The 26,485-nt window shown below is 40.6% G+C and overlaps 1 protein-coding gene across 9 annotated transcripts in view; it reads right to left on the bottom strand.

Annotated features, from left to right (window-relative positions):
* INPP4A (inositol polyphosphate-4-phosphatase type I A) overlaps positions 1 to 26,485 on the bottom strand; it is a 130,409-nt gene that overhangs the window by 75,989 nt on the left and 27,935 nt on the right. For all 9 annotated transcript variants that reach the window (XM_052773558.1, XM_052773557.1, XM_052773562.1 and 6 more), the window contains exon 2: positions 4,164 to 4,223. The gene's annotated coding sequence lies outside the window, so the exon portion shown is untranslated. The remainder of the gene's footprint in view (positions 1 to 4,163; positions 4,224 to 26,485) is intronic.

Raw genomic sequence — 26,485 nt, forward strand, 5'->3', positions numbered from 1 at the left:
ATTCTTCAAACAGTAGAAGTGTGAGTTGAGCATCCTGGTGTTTTACAAGTAGGTTTGTAGCTGTCTGTACATGTCACACAATGTTCAAAACAGGCAGCCAGTTAAGACTCCTCCTGAATATCATGGCTAAAAACTTCTACTCGGGCTCTGCCTAAATTAATACTTATGGGGCACCTCAATAAACTCTGGTGCAGCACAGCAACTTAGCTTAGAGGCAGCACATGAGCACATGTGTAACTATAAGCTTCAGTCCTAGTAAAATGAGCAGAAAATTAAGATTTCTCCTGATGTAGACTTTAAGACTGGCCTGACTTCCTGTGAGACCTCGGATCACTGACAACTGCTCCTGACTTCACCAAGGGCTGCAGGTGCTCAGTGTCTACAAAGGACTTTTATTGAGATGTCCGAGTTCAGATTAAAGGTACGTATTTGAAAATTTGACTTCATGTATTTAAAGCCCATCTGCCCTGCCCTCCCAAAAGTTGTGAAAAATCATGCACTAAAGCTAAAAATAACTAGGAGCCTTTTCTGCTATTTATTCTGCAGAGACAAGGATGCTAGCAATGCCCCAGTCTGAGGCATACTACCACTGCAGATTTTTGTCTTTTATTACAGTGCTTCAAGCTATTGTATTCCACCTAGCCTTGGAGACCATACAGAGAGTTGGCAGGTGTTTGTACTGCACAGTCCAGACCTTTTGAGATGTATGGAGGTCTGGACTTGAGGACCTGCATGGTCACTTCCTATCTTATCTTCCTAGCTATATGGAAAATACCACTGGAAGTAGGAAATGATCCATATGCAAAGTTTCCAAGAATGCAAGTAGTATGGTAGGCAGCTGATTTTGGGGATTGGTTTAGAACGTTCAGATTAAGCGTTAATCCTCAGCCTCAGTATGTTTTAGTGAAACCATTATTCCTGAAATCCTCATAATGATTCTGTGATAGTTCATCTATGTATCTCCCAAGGATAACGCTGAGATTATTAACAATTAGGTACTGGACATTTTGGAATTTTTAAACACTGTAACAGCTTTATAATTAAAATGCAAACACAGGAGTAAAATGAATGTTATTGAATTGAATGTAAGCTTGGACAGGATAATGTTCCAAACACTTTAAATGCCTTGATGTAAGAGTAGCATTTAATTCCAGAAAACCCTTAATTTATTTTTGCGCTTGCACAGAACACATGTAGGTTAAATACTTGTAAAAAGAGACAGAAGTCATCATAGTAAAGAAACAAAGTAATAACCCACAGATCATTGTAATCCCCAGACACTTAAAACATCTGAAATTCTGCTGCCTCCTTCTCCCTGACTCTGTGCCCTCTACAGCCGTTCTCATTAGCTATGTATCATCATGTCCTCTTACCCTTCTTTCTGTCCCTCTCCCTGCATTCAGGCTCTACTCAATCTAATTATGCCTTCATTTAAGTTATTATTCAAACTCAGTCTTTCATCTGTCTTCATTGCTAAAGTCATGGTTAACTCTGCAGACTAGGATCAGCAGAGTCAGAAAAACACCTAATGGAATATAGAACATTATTGAAAGGCCAAGTGCCTCACATTATGCAATAACAGCACATGTAGTTACTGCAATTATACATACCAATCAGGCATGGTGCACACAATCGATCTAGCACTAACAAGAAGATGATGAACATGATGGTCTAAGAAACAGCATCACTGCACATTTAACACAGCCATGCATTCACGCATGGCCTGCTCTGCATTTTAATATACTTTACAAACTGGCAAGAAGCGAAAAGGAGAAGGAACAAACTAGTGAATGCTGGTTTTTGTTAAAAAACAAACTGTAAAAGCAGATAGTAAACTTGCAGTAAAAGCTAACAACAACAACCTTAAAGCAGCTTGCTGTGCTAATAACAATTACGTCTCTTTAGTCAGTCACTCACGCAGTTTGTTCATCACCTATATCAGTATGTGCTTTAGCACAGCACATTTTCTGGATGTGTCACCCAGAGAACTGACTGAAGAGAAAGCAGGGACTGCTACTTAAAAAGGGTGCCACTAGAGATAAACTCTGTTTTATACATTAAGGAGCATCAATCAAAAAAAGCTATGTGGAGCTTTACATATGCAACACTGAGTTTGACTTGTAATGAAGCTGCCACTAAATCCAAATCAGTTGAAAGAAAACGTGCACCAAAATACGAAGTGAGCAGGCAAACAGAAGTGGGTGGCATTCTCTTTTCTTTCTTTCCTATTTTCTCTCCAGACCTAATCTAACATAAAGCTTCAAATGAGTAGTGCTATCTGTCTATATGGAGTTGATTGCACAGCCAGGGCCATACTTGAGAAACACTTCATTAGGATGATATGCTGTCCCTGTAGGGGAGCCCCAAATGCTGGTCTTTTCCTCTGTTGTTACAGATTTCTTTGAAAGTGTGGAGACAGACCCCACAGGGGAGAAGACTTAGCTGTTTTGGGGAAGAATGACATTGTTTTTTAATTTCTTCAGCAAGAAGCAGCACTGAACTGGATGGAGATGCCGGACTGCCCCAGGCCTATCTTTTCCAATGCAGACAATGATTAATAGAAGAAAGAAAGATGGCATGAATGACTAGTATTACTGCAATTCCTTCTAAATCACAGTAAAGCTAGCTACAGGGTCTGGCAATGCTAATTTGCTGCTGGCAACTTCATCCCTGGATTGAGAAAGATCTGTAAGTGCATGCCTGATTCCCAAGTTATTCTTCACTGAACGGTTCAAGATGGTGAAAGGAAAAAATTACACATAAGCCCCTGCAGCATCCTGTTGTGCACTGTATTCCATTCTGCCCCAGTTAAATAACCCAGTCCATGGTATCAACCGCTTGCTTTAATTCCAGATGTATGCACAACCATGGCAGCACACCTCTCTAGACTTTTCAGTAATTGATCCTCAGTCTGCATTAAGACACACATCTGACACAAGAAAAGCAATGCTGCATGAGAAAGTGCATTTGCTGACTCTGTCTGCTTGATCTTACAAATGAGCTTGTTCTCCTTTAGCAGGAGTTGGGGAATAACATCTCTGAGAAGTCACTACTGTTCACCACCAACTATACTCAACATTCATTCTTTGCTGAACTCTATAAAAGGGTACTGAGGGCACTACATGAAAGATGAGGAGACTGAGGGTTCCCCCTCAATTTCTGCACATGATTACCCATGTGACCATGACCATCAGATGTGACCATGAGCATCACGTTTCACCTCTCAGTGCCTCCTACTCCCAGACCAGCAAAACATCCTGCCTCTACCAGAAAACTCATTTGATTGGTGTCTGCTTCATATTGCCTTGCAGTTAAGGCCATATCCCACACATCACCAGCACATGTGCCACAACTTTTCTTACTCTCTGAAATCCCAGAAGCCAGGTGCAGCTGGTCAGCCTGACACACAACCCACCAAGTGCTGCTCTGGCCCACAGGAAGCAAGAAGAGTCCTATTACTGAACTTTGCTTGGAAACGAGTGGGGAACAGTCTTCTCACAAGAGTCTTCTTCTAACAGGAACCCCACCAGCACATATACTCACCTCTCAGGGCCTAGTAATGTGACCATCAGCCTCTGCCCCCTGCCACATCACAGGACATAAAGTAGCTCTTTCACTGTGGAGAACTAAATACTTGACAAATGTCTGTGAAGTGCCCAATGGGATTCGGTTCTTATCCTGAAGGATATTGCTCTATGCTACAGCAATATTCAATGACAACAAAGGCAGATCTATCTTCTTCCATCTCTGTCGACCTAAGATGTTCAAGGGAAGAAAATTAAAGAACCACCAGTTTGTTCATATGGTGGGAACAGGTGACAAGTCTTGGCTTTTCAGCATAGGCTGTACTTTAAATGTCACAAATTTCCAGAAGCACATCACTTTTTCAAAGATGAATGAATCACACTGTCACTAGATAATGACCTACTTGAGCTTCTGTGGACAACGCACCAATGATAGCAGAAAACCTCTGGCCACAGAGCAAAACATAGGGTAAGCATGCCACTGATATCAGAACATAGGATCTTGTCAGCACTTCATTATTTCTGAGGCCGAAGTTGCTTTTGCTTTGTCTGCCTCTAATTTATTTAGTCTTTGAACCTTTGCATTCAGTGTCCACAGATCATCACACATTATAGTAGCAATCACTAAAATTATATTACCTTACTCCATCTTTCACAGATGAAATTCAGCATGTGCATCCAGTTCTTTTTTAATAAAGCCTGAAAGACAAAAAGGACAAACTGTTTCTGACTGAATGGATCCAAATAAGCAGGCTAGTAGTATAGGAAAAAAAATTTGGGGGAAAGCAATAAATATAGGAACAATTAAAAAAAAAAACAAACAAAAAACCACTAAAAACTTGTTAACACTCTGCATTTTTTACATTTTATAACACAGCTCCTTTACCATTTGAAACAGAATCTGGACTGTGGATCAATTCTAAGAAAAGAGAACATAAGAATAAAGCCAAAAGAGAAATTTCAGAATCAGGTACTGTTACTGTACCATTTTACACTTAAGGACTGTGATGTCTATCTCCCTTCTACTGTATTAATGAAAATACAATGCATTTAACTAAAATACTTTTCTATTAAGTCTGTAAAAGACTCAATACAGTTACGGTATAGGAAGCTCAATAAAGTAGCTACTTCATGTCACCAGTGACAATCAAGCTCTCCCATCACAGCTTCTCAACTCAACTATCTTGTCCCATCTGCTCATTCCAGCTGCAGTCAGTGTTGAGGTCACCACATGGCACTGCAACTACTTTCCCAAGAGGATGCTCTGCAAAACAGAAGAGCTAACAACTGAACCCAGATCCCCAAAGAATTTTTACTTCCTGCAGATCCAGACTGAATTCAGATGCCAGGGGCTGAGAGATTAAAGAGCTTCATTTCTTGCTGCCAACACCCACAGCTCTTCCATCGTGACAAGGAACATACCGTCCTTGGCCATACCAACATCACTCACCTCACCTAAGCAACAGGCATCTTAATGGGGTTTTCTCCCTTCAAGAAGTATAATCAAGACATTTCCTAGCACGTTTTATCCCATAAATCAGTCAGTCCAGAATCCTTATCCAAGTTCATTGTCAGATACACAATTCACATGGCACGAAAGTAAGGCTGCTAGACATGAAGGTTAACTTTAACCTGAGAAAGCCACAGCCTTCCTAGGCTCCCTCTGTAGCCAGCCAAATCCAACATCTACACCACTTAATCCACCAGCTATTGCAGTTGGCCCCTGAGCAAGGCCCTGAGGTGCAGGGGAGGCTCCCCGTCACGTTGCCCAAGGCTGCTTCTGTTCTGCCTAAGCCAGTTGTCACACAGTATCCTAACATTTCACTCCCATGGTCTCTTCTCAGCCCCCATGGTGATCTTAAGGCACGATCATTATTTTGTGAGAGTACTGTTCTGAATTTCAGGTTTACAGTTTCCGAAATGATGCAAGAGCTGTGTTGCAACCCAACAGAAGAATGGTACTTTATAGAGGTAAACTAGGAGCAGGTGCCTCACACACTGGCATGAGGGTAGCTGCGATGCTGGATAGTGCAAAACCTGCCGGCATGGAGAACGAGGTGAGGTACGCAGACAAACCTGGCACAGTGCTGTCCATATGGGGAGCAGCCCATGGAGTGAGTTATCTCTACCAACTCACTCCAGAAGCAAACCCAGAAGTAAAGTAACATGCAGTATAAAAAAGTGGGGGATCAGGACGAGGGAGCAAACTGGAGAGTGAAATGTGGATGAATCTGATGGGAAATGGGCTGGGCTGCAGGACGGTCCAAGACAGCAGCCAGTTGAATACTTTGGGTTCACCTTCTCAGCCTTTGACCTTGAAGGCAAGAGACAGACTTCCTCTAATGTAGTCCTACTGAAGTTACTATCTCCTGCTATAGCTGAGACATGACCACCTCAGACATATCCTTTTTTTTCTTCTTTTTTTTTTTTTTCTAATGACACAAAAATCCTGTCAGAATGAAAGAGAATTTACGTGAATCCATGCAGGCTAGCTGCACAATTTCCCCTTTGCAGCATCGCAGCACCTTGCAGGCTGAGACATTACAGAAGAGCAGAAGCCAAACCCCGCAAAGCAACACTAGTGTGTTCAGCACACACTGCTGAATAATTACTCCACTGCACATCTCCTTCCAAGACGAAACCTGTTCCTCAGCAAGAGGTAGTAGAATCTGACTTTACAGAATAATTCAGGCTGCAAAGGATAGTCCAGCTTTCTGCTCCAAGCAGGATCACCTCTCAGCTCAGAAAAGGTTGCTCAGGGCTTTATACAGTTGGGTCTTAAAAACCAACAAGGACGGAAACTGTTCAACCTCTCTTGGCAAACTGTTCCACTGCTGGACTACCTGTTGTTACAGGGCCACTGGCACCAGCAGTACAGTTATTTCACATTTCCAAAAGCGTTACAGAAGGAAAACAACAATTTATAACCAATTGCTTACTGCACAACTGATGTACCACACAAGTTGATCATTCAGTTTCACACCTTCACCTGTCTATTTACACTCAGAAGAATAGAACAAAGACATTAACTGTGTACCTGGGAGTTAGCAAATAACTATGGATCAAATTTTTTATCTTAAGGCCAAAACAAAAGCTCTTCAACTAGTATGGTCTCCAGGATGAGAACAAGTATGATTTTTAACCTGAAATATCTGCCATTTTGCTACAACAGTGCATGTTAGAAATCTTTGACCGTGGTACCACAAAACTGTTGCAAGATAACAGGTTGCTATGCGGAGAAGATAATTCTCTAGTAAAATTGATAGATGGGGCAAATACATAAATATATACAGTAGGATTACGAAAGCTGAAACTTTAATTCACAGAAAAATATTCTGATCAGTTTAAGCAGTTTTACTGCTTAAAACATTAAATTCAGGGAAGATTCATACATAAAGCAAAAAGTGTTCAGATTTGTGATGCAGTAATTAAGATGCAATTCATCAGTTTACAGTGCTGTATGTAAATATTAAGAAAATCAAAACTATCAAAGAAGAGCCAGGACTGAAGTAAAAGAAATATTTGAAGTTCAAAAGCACTAAGACAAAACAACACACTACAGACTAACAAGAAGAAATTCCACTACAAATAGGGAGTTTATCAGTTGAGAAAAACTAAGAAGAAGGAAGACCTCGGTGTCAGGCAATGCAGTCACAAAAAGGGCAGATACTGTGTTGTTAGGTTGTACCGGCCAATGGGTTCGTCACTACAAAAAGCAGCAATAAGACTGAGTCAGAACACTGGCTACAAGTTAAACATTGCCAACCTCAATCTGTAACAAGTGTAGAGAAAAGCTTATGAGGACAACAGAGAGTCAGCCTCCGCAGAGCAGACAAAAAATTGTTAAGCTCAGCAAGTGAAGGCTGAGATGAGTTACAATTTGCTCTCAGAAATACGTGACAAGGGCTAAATGCCAGAAAGGTGAAAAAAGCATTAAGATAAGTGGATGTTAACAAAATAAGTAACCTAACTGGAATAATAGCAACCAAGAAAGCTAGTTTAGCCAAGGAAAAACTTGGTTTCCATATAAAAGGAGCATTATGTCACTGTTAAGACGACTCAACAACTCAGGAAACCCCATCCAGCCCTATGCTTCTATGCACCCATCAGCAAAGCATCTAAAATTTCTTACAAAATTATACCTCTTAACAGAAGTGGCCTATAAGGCGGCTCAAGTTTTCTTCTCTTTTCATTGTCCAAGGTGAAGGCAGAACGAACTTGAGGTTTGCTTCTATGACTGTCAGTTCAGATGAGAAGTTACAAAGCATTTTACTTACCCTGGCTTTTGGAGAGTTTCTCAATGAGGACAGAGACATCGGACATTATGTGGGGCTCAGGGTTAAATGTGACATGCAATAGTTTTTGGCAAAGTCATTTACTATTTTAAATCATTTTTATTTTGGTAAATTCAGTGCAGGCACACAAAGTTCCAAACTGGTATCCTTTATAACTTCAACTGTATTTATTTGGTATAGTTATTTTTTCTTTTTCCATTCAAAAAGCAGGGCACGTACTGTGAAAGCTCCCAAACACCACGAAAGCTACTAAAAAAGCAAGTCACAACCAGCCACAGTCACAAGATCAAGGGCTGATACAATGGACCTGCTACATTATAACCCTGTAATATACTAAACCACCATTCACCTTCAGGACATTTAATATAAATACGTAAACCTGGTAAGTCATTATTCATTTCACTTAAAATGAAGAAATAAAAATGGCAGAGATGATAAGGAATTTAAAAATCCTATTTACAATACTATGACAAAAAAATGACTAGTTCTGTGGCCACAGGCAAATCCCTTTCATCTCTGTGGCTTAGCTCACACACTTGTAAAATAGAGACACAGTGCGACCTAGTAAGTACATTGAGTTTCTCTGCTGGCAAGTTATATTCATACCTTGCTCACTAACATCAGGAAGTCACACCCATTTTGCAGAGCAACACTGGAAATCACGCATTCTAGAGCGACGTGTTTTAAAATCAGTCCGTCGGTGAGATTTTTAGAAAAATATTGCAATTTCTGCAGAGAAAGCAAGTCTTACTTACCTATCTCCCAGCAAGTTCTGACCTCCTGCAGGTGCCCTCCTGCTCTGCACCCCATTCTAAAAGCAACTCTGGTTCTTCAACTACATTTCTAGAGTCTGCCTGTAAGTTCTCCTCTTTGACACAATCACATTTTTTAGTTGCATTCCAATTCTGTTGCGCATTGGTACCTGATTAAGAACCACTATAGTGCTAGCTTTAGCCATAACAACTAAACTGAACACCAGTAGTACATGCCCAGGTAGTAAGCCCAGAGAGTCCAAGGTCACTTGCATATGAAAGACTAACTGGGCACCAACTCAAGATCCTCTTTTTCACCCTACATTGTACAGTTGTTAAATTACATTGTCCTGTAATAGCAGTAAAACCACAGCAGAGCGTGGTAATGCACTACTGCAGACCACACCAAAGCACCAGCTTCTTGGCATGTTCTGCCTCTGGCCTTCTACATTAAGAAATGATGATGATGGAAAAAAAGATTCTTCAAAGACTGCAGCATGTTTTTGCTTAATTAAAACCATATAGAAATTGTTTTGCAATCGACTGATGATGGCAGTTCAAGCCTTAGTGCTTGCTGCCGGATTTTAAAGCCATTCACTGTAAGGAAATGATATATAGTGAGATTTTTTTCCTCCCCAATTGCTTGTACTTGCAACCAGGGCTACCACGCAAATTGAGGAGAACATCAGTTCTCAATTAATTCTGCCATGCCATTATTCCTAAATACTGCAGAAAGTGAAGCACATGACATCATTTCCTGTGGGGAAACCTAAAAGTGTGATATAAAACAAACATAAAAATGATAGGGGGTGTCCTGTTGAAAATCCCTCACTTTCTCCTCTTCTTTCCCTTCTTCCCTCTTTCTCACTCACTGGACAGCAGCTAAATCACTCCAGGGAGGAACAAAACAAATACTTTTCCTTTGCAATTAAATGTGGTGACAATATCTCTGAAGGGTACCAGCAACCCATGACACCAGGTGTGATTTTGTCCATTAGTTAAACAGAGAAAAAACAGAGCTACTTTGCCCAGAGGCTAGCTTTGATCTGGGCACAGTCCAACAGACATGCTCTTTGGATGGGAGTTAAACCAATCCAAGCTACTGCCTCCCATTGCTCGTACTCGCTTTTCCCCTCCTCCTTCAGCAAAACTGCACATGTTGGTACAACCTAAACTTAAAAAAAAAAGAAAAAAAAAAAAAAGAAAAAAGAATACTTGGACAGAAAAAAAGAGCAAAACAGAACAGTATGCAAAAGGTACAATGTAAACCAAAGCACTTTGACAGAACCAAGCTGGGGAATGACTACATTTGCTGTTTATGCTGGCAAATTTGAAGAGCAGAAACCTCTGCAGCGGACAAGCAGCTGAGGATGAACCACATGACAGTAGAGCTGCAAATAAATACTCATTCAAAGCAAGTAGTCAGACCCAATGCAGCTCTGAAGACATCTCCTGTAAACATATTTTAAAGGCTCCAGTTTCCAACAATCAGCCTATAAACCCAGGCAGCACATTCTTTTTCTAGGTCAAGATAGTTATGACCCCTGCAACAAACCTCAAGCAGACAGAAGGTAGAATACACTGTGTGTCCCGCTGTGCTCTGTCTGATCTTCTCCTTTGCCTTGGGGCAAATAAAATGCAGCATTCTTTAAACTCGTTTGTAAACTATGTATGATTTCCCAAAGTCTTCCCTTATATTCCCCATTTTGAAACACCAGTCTTCAGGATTTGAAAGAACATCAACTCTCTTCATTCTGAGCAAATTATTATTGTGATCGATGTGGCAACTCTTTCTGCAGTACTAACTTACACAAGATGCTATCACCATCATATCAAAATATGCTTTACAGAAAAAGAGGAAACTTGCCTTGTCTTGATCTGACTTCCCCAGAATTATTTCAGATTTGCTTGCATTATGTATGCAACCTGTACTTTCACAACATTAAAGTTTCAGCTATTTTCAGCTCTCAGTTGGGAAGAAATAAAACACACATCTGTGACTGTATCTAGATCACTGGCTGCAGCACTGCTTTAGCATTCCTAATGCTAAGCTGTGTTCCTGAACAAGTCACAACTTCTTGTCGGGCAGAAACACAGTCACAATTTACCTTGCTCTGCACCTGATTTTCATGGAAAGAAAATCATAGTACATGCCAATACCTCCCCAGATTGAACAGACATGGAGCCAGAAGCCACAGCATGCCCCGACATTAGGTCTGTTCCTCAACATTGTCACATACACACCTCCACAAGCCAGTCTAGCTAAGGAGTGCTGTCATGCAAAATGGGAAGCGAGGAAAAGATTACAAAATACAGTCCCAAGGTCAAATTGGTTTGCATGAGCAAATCGTGTATTTCACATTCTATTTTAAATATTAAGGAAAAGCCCTGGTTTGCTATTAATTACAAGCATGATCAATCCAACCATTTATTACATGCTTATGCAGAAGAGATGAGGTTTATGAAGAACACCCAGGACCACAGTGAACCAACTTGAACAGTTTTGTAATATTGTTGACAATAAATGAATGGTGTCCAGTACCTAAAATTTGCACTCCCTTCTTTCATTTATTATATTAGTGTCACAGTAAGACACATTTTTGTTAGCTACCGAATGCCCACACGCCTGTCTCTTTTTTATCACAGGAGGCTATGCTTTCAGGCAAAACAATATTCCATTGTAAAACTAAGCATCCAAGTAGTAATGGGTGGAAATTATCTTCATGCAGTATAACCAAATGATAATTTTCTGAGGTGTTCAGTTTTATCAAATCCCTGAGATGTTGACATTAAGATGGGTTTTCCTTTTAGGGTAATCCATTGCACTGACCTTGTCATGCAGATGTATTTTATGGACCCCCAAATGCAACTTGAGAGCTGGTGCAAATTGGAACATTGGGCACTCCAGCCATGAAATGTGCAGCACAATGGGGGGGGGTTGGACTAGATGACCTTTAAAGGTCCCTTTCAAACCAAACTATTCTATGATTCTATGAAATCTAGGCTGCATTATTAATTTTTGCATATAAACAGCCACATGGTTACTGTGAAGACATTGTTTTCTTGGGTCCCAGTAATATGAATCACAGAGGAATGGGGAAAAAAAGTGCAAGTTGTAGGAAAGTTGGGAAAGTTGTAGGGAAGTTGGGAAAGATGTCATACTTTCAAAAAGAAAAAAAAAAAATTTGCTGCAAAATATTGCACTCTCCATCAGCTACCACAGCCCTCCCAAATGCCTATTTGCTACCTCCCTTCTTCCTCTTAGAAGCCTTTTAGAAGTTTGCAAACGTTTTTAGTACAGTTAGGGTTAGCAGCAAGTAAGCACTGTGCTAGGAAGCAAACACTCTTCCCATTTATCCTGGATGTTTTGCTCATTACAGGAAGGGGTATCAAATCTTCAGACAAATTGAGTCAAATTACTAGCGAGTTCTTGTCTGCTACTTACAACAAATATAACATCAGCTAAGCAGATCTTCACAGATAAGTATTCTGCCCTCCATTTCCATCTTTCTGCTAAATTTCATGTAAAATCGGTATTTAAAGACAAGCCCAGTTTTTGAAGAGACAATAGTTACATGTGCCAAATTGTTTCTAGCCCTCAATAAAATCTTACCAGTGGCCCCTTGTAACATTTTTTGATTTTCCATGAAATGAAAGGCTGTGGGGATGTTTACATACCTGAAATATAAATCCCACTAACAAGCACAGAAAAGAACGTTCAGTTCTTCTTGAGTTATTAGGAAATACTTGCATCCCACAAAAAAGACAAAGTATTTAGAAGGTAGTGAAAAGTCAGCAAGGTAGTGAAAAGTCAGACACCATGGGTGTTGAAGCCAAGGCCCTCCTTACACACACACGCTGGCAGCCTCCCATCACTTCCAAGCACAAAAGCAGCTGCTTCCTTCAAGCACTCCCTGTGCAAATGGAAGTTTATTTTTCCACGTGCCCAACCAGGTCCTCTCTCTTACTGCTCTCTGTACCCTGAAGGTGCTCAGCCCTTTCTGCTACCCCCATGCACTGAAATGACATGGCACCTTCAAAAGGATCCTGTGAGAGAGCTCTTCTTCAAGGGGAAAAACTGAACACGCCAACTGCCCCATGCAAACTGCCACCACCTCCACCTCCCTCTCCGGGGCACAGAGCAGCTGGCAGAAACCGGGCTTTCATGGCAGAAGGGGAGGAGAAGAGGGCTGGATGGCAGGAGCCAGGAGGACTGTTGCTGCCTTGGCCTCCCACCCGCAGGCATCTCTGCCCTTCACAATCCAGCCTGCCCCACTGGCAGCAAAGCCCTGTCTTAGTCTGCCCACTCAGGCCCACAGGAGCTGAATGCTGGGCAGCATTTGCAGTTTCATTACGGAGGAGCCCTCAGATAACTGATTCAGTCTCTCTCAGACCGTATCAGTTAAAAGGGCAATAATACTCGTGTGCATTCAGTTGCAAAAGATGCTGGTAAAAGGGAGGCAACAATAACGGATGTAATTTCACCATACAGCAATGTGACAAATTAAGGTTGTGGCATGGGAGACAATCCTGACTATTTCACTCTGATCCCTCCAGCCATGGCTTTGTGGAGCTCACCAAAATAAGCCTCTTGAGCACCTCTTGCAATGGTAGTGGCAGTTTCACTCCAGAGACCACAGGTCTGGATCCTTGGAGCATGGATTAAACGCTGTCAAACACAATACCCTTCAATTCAACTCCGCTTTCTTACTTTAATCTATAACATTGCCCACACCCTTAAGTGGCTACTTCCATTCACCATGTATTTTAGTGAAAGTGCTATAGATAAACTGATTGTACAAACTGTTTGTGAACATCCAGTAAAGATGGCAAAGCCCTGTAGGGTCTCTCATAGCATCCTCTATAAGACACTACATCACTTCAAGATGAATTTAGGATTAAAACTTCATTTAACTTGCTTCTGCCCAGTAGCAAGCAATACCTAGTGTTGGGAAAAAGCAAATTACATGATGGTGTGAATGCTTACTCACACTATGCTATAAATTCTAAAATTGGCCAATATGCAAACATAAGCACTCTCAACTTACTTTCTGATGTAAGATCACAAGCGATTTCTCTGAAATTCATAAATTTGAGATCAAACTTGTCCCAGTTCCCTTCTATTCCCCAGGTGAACTGCAGATTTCATAGGAGGGCACCCAAGAAGAATCCCGTCTAATTCCCCATTAGTCTTTCTTTCCAAAGTCCATTTCTGGTCTAGTTTGCAAGTCTGCCTCACTACATATGTACTGGCAAAAGAGTAGTCACTTTTCCATGCAACTCTGCTGTGTAAAATCACCGTCCTGTAGAAGTACCCGAGTTTTTAATATCATGTTCTCACCAATGAGTCTACAAAGCTATGGGACAATAATTAGAAATCTTTCTTATGTAGGCAAAACCACAAAGGCCACATTCTTCCTATTACTCACTACCTCCTGTTTACCAAAATACAATTGAAAGTCATCCACTTATCTCAGGAACAGAGGATAATTTAATGAACTTTTCCCAGGCACCCACATTTGAGAGAGAGTTTATAACAGAAAGACCTCATTCTAGCCAGCTCAGCTGCATGTATTTTTATGTCGTGTATTCACAGCCACAATACTAATATTTAGTGATAGTAATACTCAGGATGCAGTCCTTTTCATACAAATCCTTCATACTAATGTACAGAGCTCAAAAGAGCTCTTTTTGCAAGCTTTCCTGAAACAACAGAAGATGCTGTCAGCATGGTATTATTTTTTTCACATCCTTCTACATGCATTAAAAGAATCAACATTTTACCATGTTGGTCCATATGTCCTCAGGGGAAGCCTGCCCAGTTGCCCAACAGAAATAACATTGATGCCAGGGAAAAAATAAATCTTTTGCTTTAAAGTCAGACCATTAGTGTCTATTTCTGATATGAGACAGAAGATCTTTTAAAGCAGCTTGTATTTCAGGAATCTGGGGCTTAAAATACACTTACCGATCACACACGGGAACCCTGATGAAGTTACTGGCTTTTTAGTGCAATCTAGAATATTGCAATGTTGTTGTCTTTTTTTTTTTTTAAATCAGATTTGCTGCCAAAATAACCTGCAGAAGTGAACATGCTCTGTTATTCAACTCTGCCTGTAGCAGCTCTGCCATCTGGCACTAGCAAGTATTTATCTAAAAAGTAAATCTGAATTAAGGATCATGAACCCACTCTTTTTAAACTGTGTTTCACCTGAACACAGAAGGTCAATTCACAGTCATGTGAGATATCAAACCTACCAATTCACTACTATTTATTTAAGCCCACACAGCAGACCCAGAGGTACTCTGCTGCTTTAAAAGATGAAGCATCAAACTGAAACGAAAACTGAGCTAATCCCAGATTTCTGCATCCTTATAAAATAAAAGGAGAATTCAGCACAGAAATAACGTGCCATCGTAATCCAGGCCATAATCTCATTTAACCAGAGCAAAATGAACTATACTCATCCTTACGCTGGCTCCGAGTGCAGAGCAGGGCAGGGGGACTATAGTCATGACAGACTAGTCAAGTGGGAACTCAGACTCTGAAGGCAAATGAAAGGAACATCATTGCTATATTCACAGTATAGGCTGCACCCTTCACTCTTTATTTAAACTAACACATGCTCAAGAATACACAAAGGTTTCAACAGACAAAAATTGAGACTGTGACTTTTTCTGTGTGATACAAAACCTCACGCAATGCAATGAAGTGGGAGCCCCTCTAATAGTTTGGGCCTTCCAGGGCAAACAGGACATGTTCACTGCCTCCCTCTGTGTCCCCCTGCTTGAAGTGCTCCAGGGATTAAGTGAAGAGCTTTTCAGGACACAGTATAAACGAAGATTTAACAGTTCCTTCCCCTGCCTCTTTAAAACCAGGCAACAAATCTAATCCAAACAAGACTTATTCAGAAAACAGGAAAAGGACAAAGCAGATGCCCTGTAGATACATACACAAATAAAAGACCCCCAAAACAACTCATGTAAAAATTGTCATTTCTAAAAATTAGGCAAATAAAAAGATGAGTTCTCCAACAAACAAGATGGTTCAGTATTGCAAACAGTGCTCTTCATACTGCTCACAGGCAAGGATTTTATTCCAGTGTAACTCGTTTCCAGGGGCTTATTTCTAACACACAAAAAAAGAAACAAAAACTTGTAAAAAACCCAACTCAAACTTTTTCCCTCCCTCCTTTTCAAATTTAGATTTGAAAACAGAAATGCTGTGCTGTTCTGTGACACAGGGATGTACCACACAAACACCAATATACTGCTGCTTTTTCATATACTGCAGAGTCCTCTTTCAGAAAGTCTAATATCAAACAGCAAATCACCACAGAAAATGTAGCAACCATTTTTTGTGGGGGCGGGGGGGGAAGAATCTTTATTCAGTGCACGGACCATCTTCTACAGTGTGTAAAACTCAGCATCTGATACAGCAGTGCTCCAGTTTGGGTTGATCATTAAGTAAAACAGTAACATGATCAACAACTCACCCATATTAAAGATGATTCACATAAATTCATTTCAATAACAAGACTGGATTTCCCCTAAGTTCTTTACCAGCCATTTAGCAAGGCTAGCTATAAATCATTGCTGACATAGCTTTTGTGTAAAGTAAGAGAGTGCTTCCTCCCACTGAAGGTCTCAGAGCTTCAAGAATTTTGGAGAAATGCTTTAATTTCACGTGGCTCTCATTTCTCCACTTACTACCCACAGCAACAGCTGTGTTTCCTGCGGAGTCACTTCCCCCTGCCACAGCAGGGAGAGGTAGAACAGCATGCACAAGGATGATGCCACTGCCCACTTCGAAACTTCTGCTCGAGGGCTGAGGAAGCAGAATATGTACGAGATCAGAGCTAATCCAGCAGCACTGCTTCCGAAGTGCCAGGAAGGCAGGTGAAGGGCTCTCAGAATAACACAGGGCATGGCCATAAAGAAAGCCACAGAAAACAGCAGCAGGTTTTACAAAGGAAGAAACAAGTAAAAGGACAGCTGAACACCCCACCTGTCCTTCGCAACACAAACGGCACAGGAGCAAAAGGGAAGAGCTTTGCAGCTTTGCACCATTTAAGGCTTGCCTAGGTGGAGAACCTAACAAGGGAAGAGAATCATTAAATAGGTTACAGTAGAGCAGCTGAAGTGAGAATGAAAAAAGGGGGCTTAAACTTCAGCAGGAAGTACGCAAAAGCTTCAGTGAGGGCAGAGATAACAAAACATGGCTCTAGAGTAATGCAGAGACAAGAAAACCAGCCATGTGAGCACTGGTGAAGTCCTGTAGGTTAGGAACAGGAGGGGAGAACAGTGAGCTGGATCTTCTGCTTGGGTTCACTGGCGATAACAAACCTTTACTACAGAAAAGAAAGGCCAAGGAGATCATGAACTCTCACACTTCAAGTCCTGCCAAAAGTACAGGTGAAATGGTCCCAACAGCTTCTGCCATTTGTTGCCTTTATGGCCTAATGCAAAGCCAACTTGAAGCAACAAAAACTAACTTTCAGGGTGCTTAGAGGGCAGACTTTGAGAAGCCCTATTATACTTACTACAAAATCCCTGCATAGAAGGATTAAACACAGCTGCTTCCTTTGCACTTACCACAGAGTTATGATCACTTCCCTGCACAAATCTCTCCTACCTTGGATATTTACGCTTTAGTTGTGACTTGTTAATATACCTAAAAGAAGGCATGTAATTACCAAGATAGGATCACAACAAAGACCACTAAAATTGCTGTAGCTCTTCCCAGAAGCTTTCCAACTCAATAAAGCAAACTGTCTAGCCATCTTGTGAGGCTGGGCTTTTTGTTCTTTTTAAGCTGATGCTCTTTTTCACTTAGTGGCATTCCAGCAGCAGACAGAGGGACGTAGCAGGCAGCACGAGAATGAGACGAATCAGAGGGAGTTCTGTCTGGTGGTCAGCACTTGCACAAAGAGTTTACAGACAAGTAGGACGGAGAGGCTGTCTTCAGGGTTGTGTTGACTCAGAGGCTGTCATCCTGTTTTTTAGATGTTAAGCATGTTCTTTAAATTTCTTTTAAAAATGGTAATTATTTAACTGTGCCCACAATGCATTAATAAATAAATTATATAAACTCAGTTGAAGATAATTGAGTTTTATCATAATAAATTATTTGTTCTGGTTTGACATAATACAGAATCCGTACTCTAAATGCATACATACTTAAAGGCAAACTTGAAGGTAAACACAATTCTGGCATGCTATCTCAGAAAACAGTAATTCAGATACAAATCGGTCAAAAAATTAAGACTGTAAAGACCGTTTTATTTGGACTTGTTCGGATTTGGGAGGGGAATGAAAGACTGCCATGTGCCAGAACTTTGTTAGTGAGCAGTCCTAAAAGCAACCATAACATTGTTTAAACTAGCTTGCATTTATAATGTTGTAACATGAGAAATATTTTATAACAGAAACATAAATCATTAAAATTAGTCACCAAAATTTTGCTCTGGGAGATGGGCATCCATGAGTGACTGTTTTAAAAGCTTCTCTCACACTGTAGTTTTCTAAGTTGGATGCCACAAGAAGTGTATACTATAAATGCACTAGCAAACCTTACTTTCCATTTTAGTAAGAAACCTAATCTTTTTTAAAAGAGGAAGTAACACCAAATCTAGTTAATTCACAGCAATGAAAACACTGTGCATCAGTGTGCTACAAATTAGCAAATAGAAGAACCTGAAGTATGTTGTCATTTTTAAATGACCTTATTACAGCACCATATTTCTTTGAGAGGAGAAGGCAGTGGTAATTTTTATGTAAATTCTACAAGAAAATGAGTGGTAATTTCAAGTAGCTGAAAGTAAGCTAGTAAATGACCAGGTTTTGAAAATATACTCCTTCTCTCATTCTGAAAATAATACACAGAAGTGACCAGGCTCCCTTGTTACTAAGAGCAGATGCACTTTAAAAAGACACTGCCTTACAAATCCAAAATAAATGGGGGGGCAGGGAGAGGGAGAAAAAAAAGGAAAGAAAAGGAAAAAGAAATTAAGGTAAATGCATTATTGCAGTTCTTGTGAGGAGTACAGCAAAGGTCAAGACTCAGTGGATTCCACATAAGTAGCAATACCAGTCTAGACTACATTAAAATTACAGCACAAGAGTGAATAAAACAGCAAAGCCACTACGAAAAAACTGTTTTACCCACTCTGCATATGTCAACACTAACTAGAATATGTCCTACTTTTTGCATGTAACCAATTGTCAGAACAGGACATACATATACACACTGGCTTTTAGTGGCACAAAATGAAAACCACTCCAATATCTGGAAGTATCATATAAAGTATTTGAAGAAACTGTTTACATCCAGGCACTGCACAGATCACAGCATGCACACGCTCCCAGCCTGAATGCTGAAGGCAAAACAACACTGTGATTCTAAAGGTAAACAATTATTTTGCTATTTTTAATGCCACTGGTTTTTATTCTATTAACACAGCAATTCAGAAGTCAGTAAATTTATTTTTAAGCAAGAACTACAGAACTGCAGCGCTTTCCAAAGAACCAAGGGCTGCTTAAAAAGTGGTTGTTTTCCTTGCCCTACCATCTAGCAGCACTGTTTCTTCGAAAGAGGTCTTCTGTCTTTAACATGGCTGCCATGCCTTACATAACATCAATGAATGAGAATATAGTTATTTTGTTTCCTAGGTCATGCACTACTCATTAGCCATATGATTCTCCACATTGCACTGCAAACAGTCAAGACAGAGGTTTGCAGTAACGCAGCTCCAAAGATCAGCATCCTCTGAGAATAAGCAGCAGCAGAGACTCAGCCTTCACAAGCTCTAAATTCCCTTTCCCATCCTTCTCTAGTAAATAACAGGCATTCTTACCTTAAGAAAACAATAATATAACGGTACTCAGTAGAGCCTCCTCTGTTTCATCTGTGGTCGTAAAAAAAAATCTTGGCGCAACTGTCTGCTGCAGCAGGTAATCAATAATATAACCTGCTTCTTCTGTTGCCAGAGCTGCTCCATCTGAACGCTAGCTAACGTGAACACTGTCAGTGTGAGTCATACCAGTGACTCAGAGCAGATGCAGAGCTGCAGGAGGGGTTTAACTTTCAGGGCTTCCTCTCGCTCGCTCGCTCCTGCTCTCTTGCACAGGCACACACGCACTCGCCACCCGTGCATGTCTCTGTGTGCCTCCAGACTGCCCCAGCTTTTTCCTTTAGCAGCAAGTTTGATTTCATCCTCTACATAATCGTGTTTGTTTGGTTTTTTCCTGGATGGCAATTCTGTTTCTTCACTGTAAACATATCTATCTTGAATGCAAAAGCTTGCTCTGCAAGCCAGGTCAATACCGTGTGTGGTATGCCAGGTGGTGTGCTACTACAAGCTATCTGTGGGCTCATACCTCTCATCAAGACTAAGGGAGGAACTCAAATACCCCAGGAAAGATTCTGAAACAAAAGTAGTGAGTTAGGGCAATACCCATTTATTCATGACAAGTTTATAGCAAAGTGCCTCTAATTTCATTAAATACTCTGGGGAGGACAAATTTGCTCTCAAATGCTGCGAGATAAAAGAACTGTAGGAAGGACTATGAGATGCACGTGAGCAGAAATCCTACATGCCTGACACCAGTTTAGCAGGGAGAACTGCCTATGGGAAAAGAGTATAGCTGCATTATAGACAGTAGCAGTGTATTTGGGTTTAGGGTTGAATTCTAGCAGCCTCCCCCACAGCTATCCATCTCACTAGGCACTGATTGCCACAGTCAAAGCAATTTGATCCCCTGTTTATTTCCCAGGACTGCCAGACACCCCACCACATACAACCAAGAACAGGCATCATGAAGCCAAAGTTAGGAACTTAATGCTAGACAGTGTTGATATGCACTGCTGTACTGATTACGCTTTATTTCTGAAAGGCACATTATACTAAGCAGTTGCAGTGTTGAGCAAATCCAGCCTTCAAAGAGGCAGATGAAGCCTTCTACTACTGACCCAGCAGGTCAACCACATGGAAACAAATTATGGTGGGATGAATCAAGAGAGTATTGTCAAAAGAAGCTGCTGGCCCAAGGAACAATGCCATTAAAGTGTGTAGACCTGCTTAACAGCAGATAGTTTGGGAAAAAGGCACTTGGTTTATGTCAAAGCATTTACAGCAGAACATCTTTCCTCATACTTAGCAAATGTCCAGCTGGCTATTGCCCAGATAAACAGATTTGTGTTGAGATTTCTCATGGAAAACCTAATATCAAAGCATGACTTTCATGGTTCTGTGGTTTTTGTCTTTGCAAACCCCAATCAATTGAAAGGTATGCCCACCCATCCAATCCAAGTATGTGCATGGCACTGTTCAGTACTGTATCTGGTTGTTATTAAAGCCACTGAACAAACTTCATACTATTGATGGTGAATGTTTACTCTCTCCATGTATCTGAAAGCAGCCAAGAACACTGGCTTGGCAGGGATCAAGACATGAGAGGGAATCAAGCTGAGCAAAACAATCCTTCAAGCATGGCCGTGGAGATAACATAAACAAGGGGGATAAAGAATAGCTGGTGTCTATGAAGATACACTGAATTAAACTCTTTCCCCTAAAACCACTAGTATTCTATCACTTGGAAAATATTCCATTGAATCCCATCCTTTCCCCAATTTACTAATGATTTTCATGTCTTAAATGGCTGAATAGGCAAAAGAATGCTAAAATCCACAGCATCCCGGGGGACGGACGGGGGACGGGGGACACAACAACAGCAGAAACAAAAAACCAAACCAAGACCCCTGAGATTTTAAACAGGAAAACTAATAGCAAAGCCATGGTCCAAATGGCATCTATGACACAGGCAGAGAAGATGACAAAACTGAAGACAAAACTGGAAGGCACATCAAATGTCTAGGGCTTTTGGGGTTTTTTGGGGGGATGGTGCTGGTCGTGTTTTTTGTTTGTCTGGTTTTAAATGTATGGCACACAACTGTGTATCTACATTCAATTTTGTGCTGCTGTCCACCTGAATCAAAGATGACTCAAAGAAAAGAGCTCTTAAAGTCCTCAAAGAGATAAAACACACCAAGAGCGAGCATGAACTGTGTAAAATACTTGCCTCAGCTGCAAATGACCTCATCTACAAATCAGAAGTGATCTAGCTGCTGTAGGCAGCAGTTCTGTGTTGCCTAATTTATCAGTCTCCTTAGCTGGACCTTCTGCACTAGAAAGGATTTGGATCGTGGGTCTAAAAGTGAGAAAACCTGAAGCTTCTTACCCCAGCAGAGGTAAAACCCAAAAAACTTACACTAATGTGGATGAAATCTTGAACAGGAATTTAGAACAGCTTGCTAAACTACACACTGCTGCAAGAGATTTTGCATTAAAAGGCAGTATAGACTATTATATACTTTAAGGACTAGAGATAATAGTTTTTCCTTTTTCTGCTTTAGGAAACAAGCAAGCAAAGGCTTGTCTATGGTACTTATTCAACATGGTACCCCAGAACATGCTATGCTAAAGAATCTTGTTCCTCATCATCATCTCCCCATCTCTGGGAATTTGTTTGTTTGGGATCTTTTTTTCAAAGTCATAATTATGCCAGCGATGGTGGAAATGGTTTCCCACAGCCTCTTCTAGGGTGTCAGATTCCATATAAACCTGCTTTCTCATGAAAGCTCAGTCTACAGTCATATTGTCCTTACTGAGAACACCAACCTCTACTCCTGTTCTCAAGCCCTTTTTCTTCTCAGCTATACTGTCCCGGGGGGGGTGAAGTATCCATCTTCTTCAAGGACAGAGCTGGCTCCCAATGCAATAGAGTAACAGAAGCAGATTGAGGACCACCACCAGTACCCACCCTGATGCCTCCCCTCCTCACCCTCCTAGCCTTCCAGTCCTCCTTCCATCAGCTGCATCCTAATGTTTTGTAGCCTTGTTTTTCTGAGCCTTGTGGAAAGGTGGGAGTTCAGAGATACTAATTTTTGAGGAGCACTGACACACGTTTTCAAGACAAAACGCAGAGCTCATTTTCTGAACAGGCTCACACTCCCTTTATCGTTGTTATGGGCATTACAGTACTTTCCAAAGGTCCTCACCAGTAAGCAGCCACACATGGAGGTGAGCACTATGCACACACACAGTAGAAGAGACTCACTGCAGAAGGAGCACATATTTTAAAAAGACACATAGGCAAAAAGTTGAGAAGAGAAATATTTTTTGCATCATCTTACAAAGCACAGCTAACTGACTTGACCAAGGTTGTTCCACATGTCCACAGCAAAGCCAAATGCAGAAACTAGATTTCAGTGTCTTGCTCACTAGACTATCAGACTTCCCTTTCGGTGCATCTCAGTAGTATGTTCGTTTCTTCCAGCTAATCACCTTTCATGAGTATTTTGATATGCTATGACAAAAGCACTATTTGCTTCTCAGGAAAATTAGAACTCCTGCTGGGAAAAACATCAGCACCAGAACCTTAATCCTGGGCAGACAATGAACAGAGAAAGCCCCACATGAAAGCAGAGCTTTAGTGATTGGGTATGGGAGGAAAGAGGACGACGCACTTATTCATCACATTTATCTCAAGGGTTCTGAAGATAAATAACAGGACACACTATAGCAGTTGAACTTTTTACTGTCACTACATCATCCACCAATGTCTCACTAGCACCTTGCACCGACCTCTACAAAAGCAGTTAGCAAAGCAACCCGCAAGAGACTGTGGGAAACTGTTTCCACTACACCACACAAGTACATCTCTTCACTGAGATCACATCCTCAAGTTACTGCTATAGCTATGACCCAAGCGAAATATATTTTTTATTTCTCTCATAACAATCCAAAGCTACATATCCTGCACTGGAAAGAGACTATGAAGTGACAAGGTGCCTGTAACGTACTGCATGCAGATCTTGGAGGGAAGTGCTTCTGCACATCTAGTGAAAATGCACAAGACAACCTAAATGCCCATTTCCTCTTTATGGTCTGTTCTCAGCAGATGAAACGAGATTCCGAGAGACTAAGATCAGAGAAATCAGCCAAAACAAGGCAAGAAAAATATCTCTCATAGCAACAAAGATGTACTGACCAGACGAGAGACTAGTTACAGACACTGCTGTGGCTCCTGTGTATATGGACATCGACACGTTTGCTGTATGCAAAGGCCTGCTTGGATGAGAAGGACTCCCCAGACTGCACTTGATGTCAGCATAGTGTCAGCTGACCTTCTGGCAGCTGGCCTGCTCATATCTATCCACTTCTGTTCTCTTTTTCTCTTTAATGCCAACATCTGGCCACGTTTTGCATTGACAGAAAAGGTCAGCAAGACCCTCATGATACACTAAACCTGATAATCAAGTGATGCACCACTTGCAATTACTGTGTGCCTGATCTCATTCCCCTTATATTCAAAGCTCCGCTTTTTCCTAAAAAACTATACAGTGCAAGTGCAGAAGCATCTGTAATCTCAAATCTTATGTACATGCCACAGAGATCACTTTGGATAACAGAGAAAGCATGTCAGAAAACACCCAGTCTCTCCAGGCTTCCAAGAATATTAAAAATTGTTCTATCAATATAGACACAAATTTCTGATTCCAAACAATCTTTTCCTCTACAATGCACAACTACCTCTCTGTTTCAAACCAGCATGCCCCATTTTCTGCACTCATACAATAACTTCAATTGAATATTGATCTATGAATCCTAACAAAAGAGACACCCAAACCCAAGCGTAAACTCATTTTGAGGCAAGCATATGTTAGCGCATGACTTAAACGTCATGGTTCCTTGCATTGTCTAACAAAATGCTATACTCTGGTGCGAATTGTCTATAGCCATTCATTTTGCCTATTCAATACACTCTATACATTTTCTGAGTGAAGTTTTTCCTGTTGTCTTCACAATGCAGGACTTGCAAATCTCATGCTGGTCTTTGTGACCTATAATGGTAGGTTCTCCAAACGCCTCAGCAAGAACAATTGTCAATGCTGGAGAAAGTCAATGCAAAGACTTACAGTTTTCTCAGTACCACCTGCTGCACTGGATAAAATAAATCAAAACCCAGTAAAACTGAATGTAAAGCTGGACAATTTTGATAACTATTCCGCAACATTTCTTATAAAATTTACTCCTCCTCATCTCCATGAAGAAAGAGCAGCTGTAACACAAGATTTCTGTGTTGCACAACAGATGTCTAATGCTTCATCTTGTCTTCTCAACTTATCTGTACTCCTTTGCAAGTTAACTGACCCTATTTTTATCAGGGAAATCATCTTCTGATATGTTCCTCATCAGTAAGGTCATGAAAAGGAATGTATGTAGACATGTATGTAAACTATGTAGACATGTTTAAGGGCCTCATTCTCTTATTCCTATTCTTGGCATTCTTTGCCATGCAAAAAAGTCCTGTCGTTAGTATAGTGTAATACAGCACTTCACAAAAAGCTAAGAGGGTCTCCAAATGTATGTTGACCACTAACAGATCTAATAAAAAGAAAAGCCATGGTTAAACCATTTTTCTTCTTTTTCTCTCAAAATTCTTTATTTCTTCTTTCAAAATAAATTATGCAACAATCCAATCGGAGTTATCCGCAAGTTCACAAATTTTAAGTCACTATGTGTGAATCCAACCTTTATTTGTGGTGCACTGTAAATTATCCCCCAGATTAATGCCACAAAATAGCAACAGGACCATTCAAATATTAAGGTACTGTACACGTTGGATTGTGTATCAGAATCCAGACCAGTGGGAGCCTGAGGTGTAAAAGCTTATTAACAGTGTTGATAATGGAAGTGTTTCTTTCATGATTAATCTAAATTTTGACATTCAGAACTTAATAGACTTGAGATCACTTGGGATTTTTCCTAAAATTAGGCCATGGAAAAAGCTCACAAAAAAGAAGCACCTCAGTGTTTTTAATGTGGTTTCAAAAAATCTTAGTATCAAAGGCTACATGTTCTAAGAACAGTAAACTACAAACCAGCAAACGTACACAGATAATAAGAGAAGGCAAAAAATACAAAAAATAAGACTAGGTTCAGCATCTCCTTATTAAATAAATTATTTTCTCTTACTTCAGGTACATAAAAATACAGACTGCTGCAGACAGACCCCTGTGCACCATTTGCTGGCACTTCCACCAGTTATGACGTCTTTTTCCACATATCTATTGAAAGATCAGTTGGTGTATCAGAGCTGTGAGTGGTTGCTTTGTCTTTTTTTAATCAGCTTAATTTGTTTATGTATAATCCAGAAGTATGCACTGATATATTGCTATATACATTTCTAGATTATTTTCACCTCCTAGTACGGCAAAAGGTCTCATTGCACAGGATGTCTTGGGGACTAAAGAGAGACCAGAGATTATAGATGTTTGCATCACATATTGTTTTGGGAAAAGACTTTGAGACCTTGAATATAACAGGAATTAGACTAGGCAGATAATAACTGAAGACATTGCATCATTCGATTACCAGGTTTAATGCATTATTAGAGTCTCACCGACCTTCTCTAACAATGTTTGTGTGTCTGTATTAAGGAAGCATGATTAGTATTAAGGAATTATGATTAAATGGAAAACATTGGTAATTGCGCTACTCAAAGGTAATTTTTTGACATCTATATCTTATGATTCTACAAAGCCTTCATCCACTCAGTTTCCCATCAAATGTATGGCATACATTCACTCAGTTGTTGAACAGATCCATCTAAGTCACCAAACAATTCCAGCTATGCAGGAAAGTGATGTGCACAGCTCCACATACAGCCTCCTGTTTATAGTTCTGTTCCACCAGCCTAAACTGGTAAGATTACTGGCATCATCCTTCTATATTATAGAGGCAGTAAAACATATATTTTCTATTACCCTGCCCCCACCCTACTTCCACCTTCTTCTAATTCTGCCTGTGATGTACTTCAGCTGTCTGGAACTGATGGCTACTCCTGCACT

This window comes from Harpia harpyja, chromosome 22 (genome assembly GCF_026419915.1).
Source record: "Harpia harpyja isolate bHarHar1 chromosome 22, bHarHar1 primary haplotype, whole genome shotgun sequence".
NCBI lineage: Eukaryota > Metazoa > Chordata > Aves > Accipitriformes > Accipitridae > Harpia > Harpia harpyja.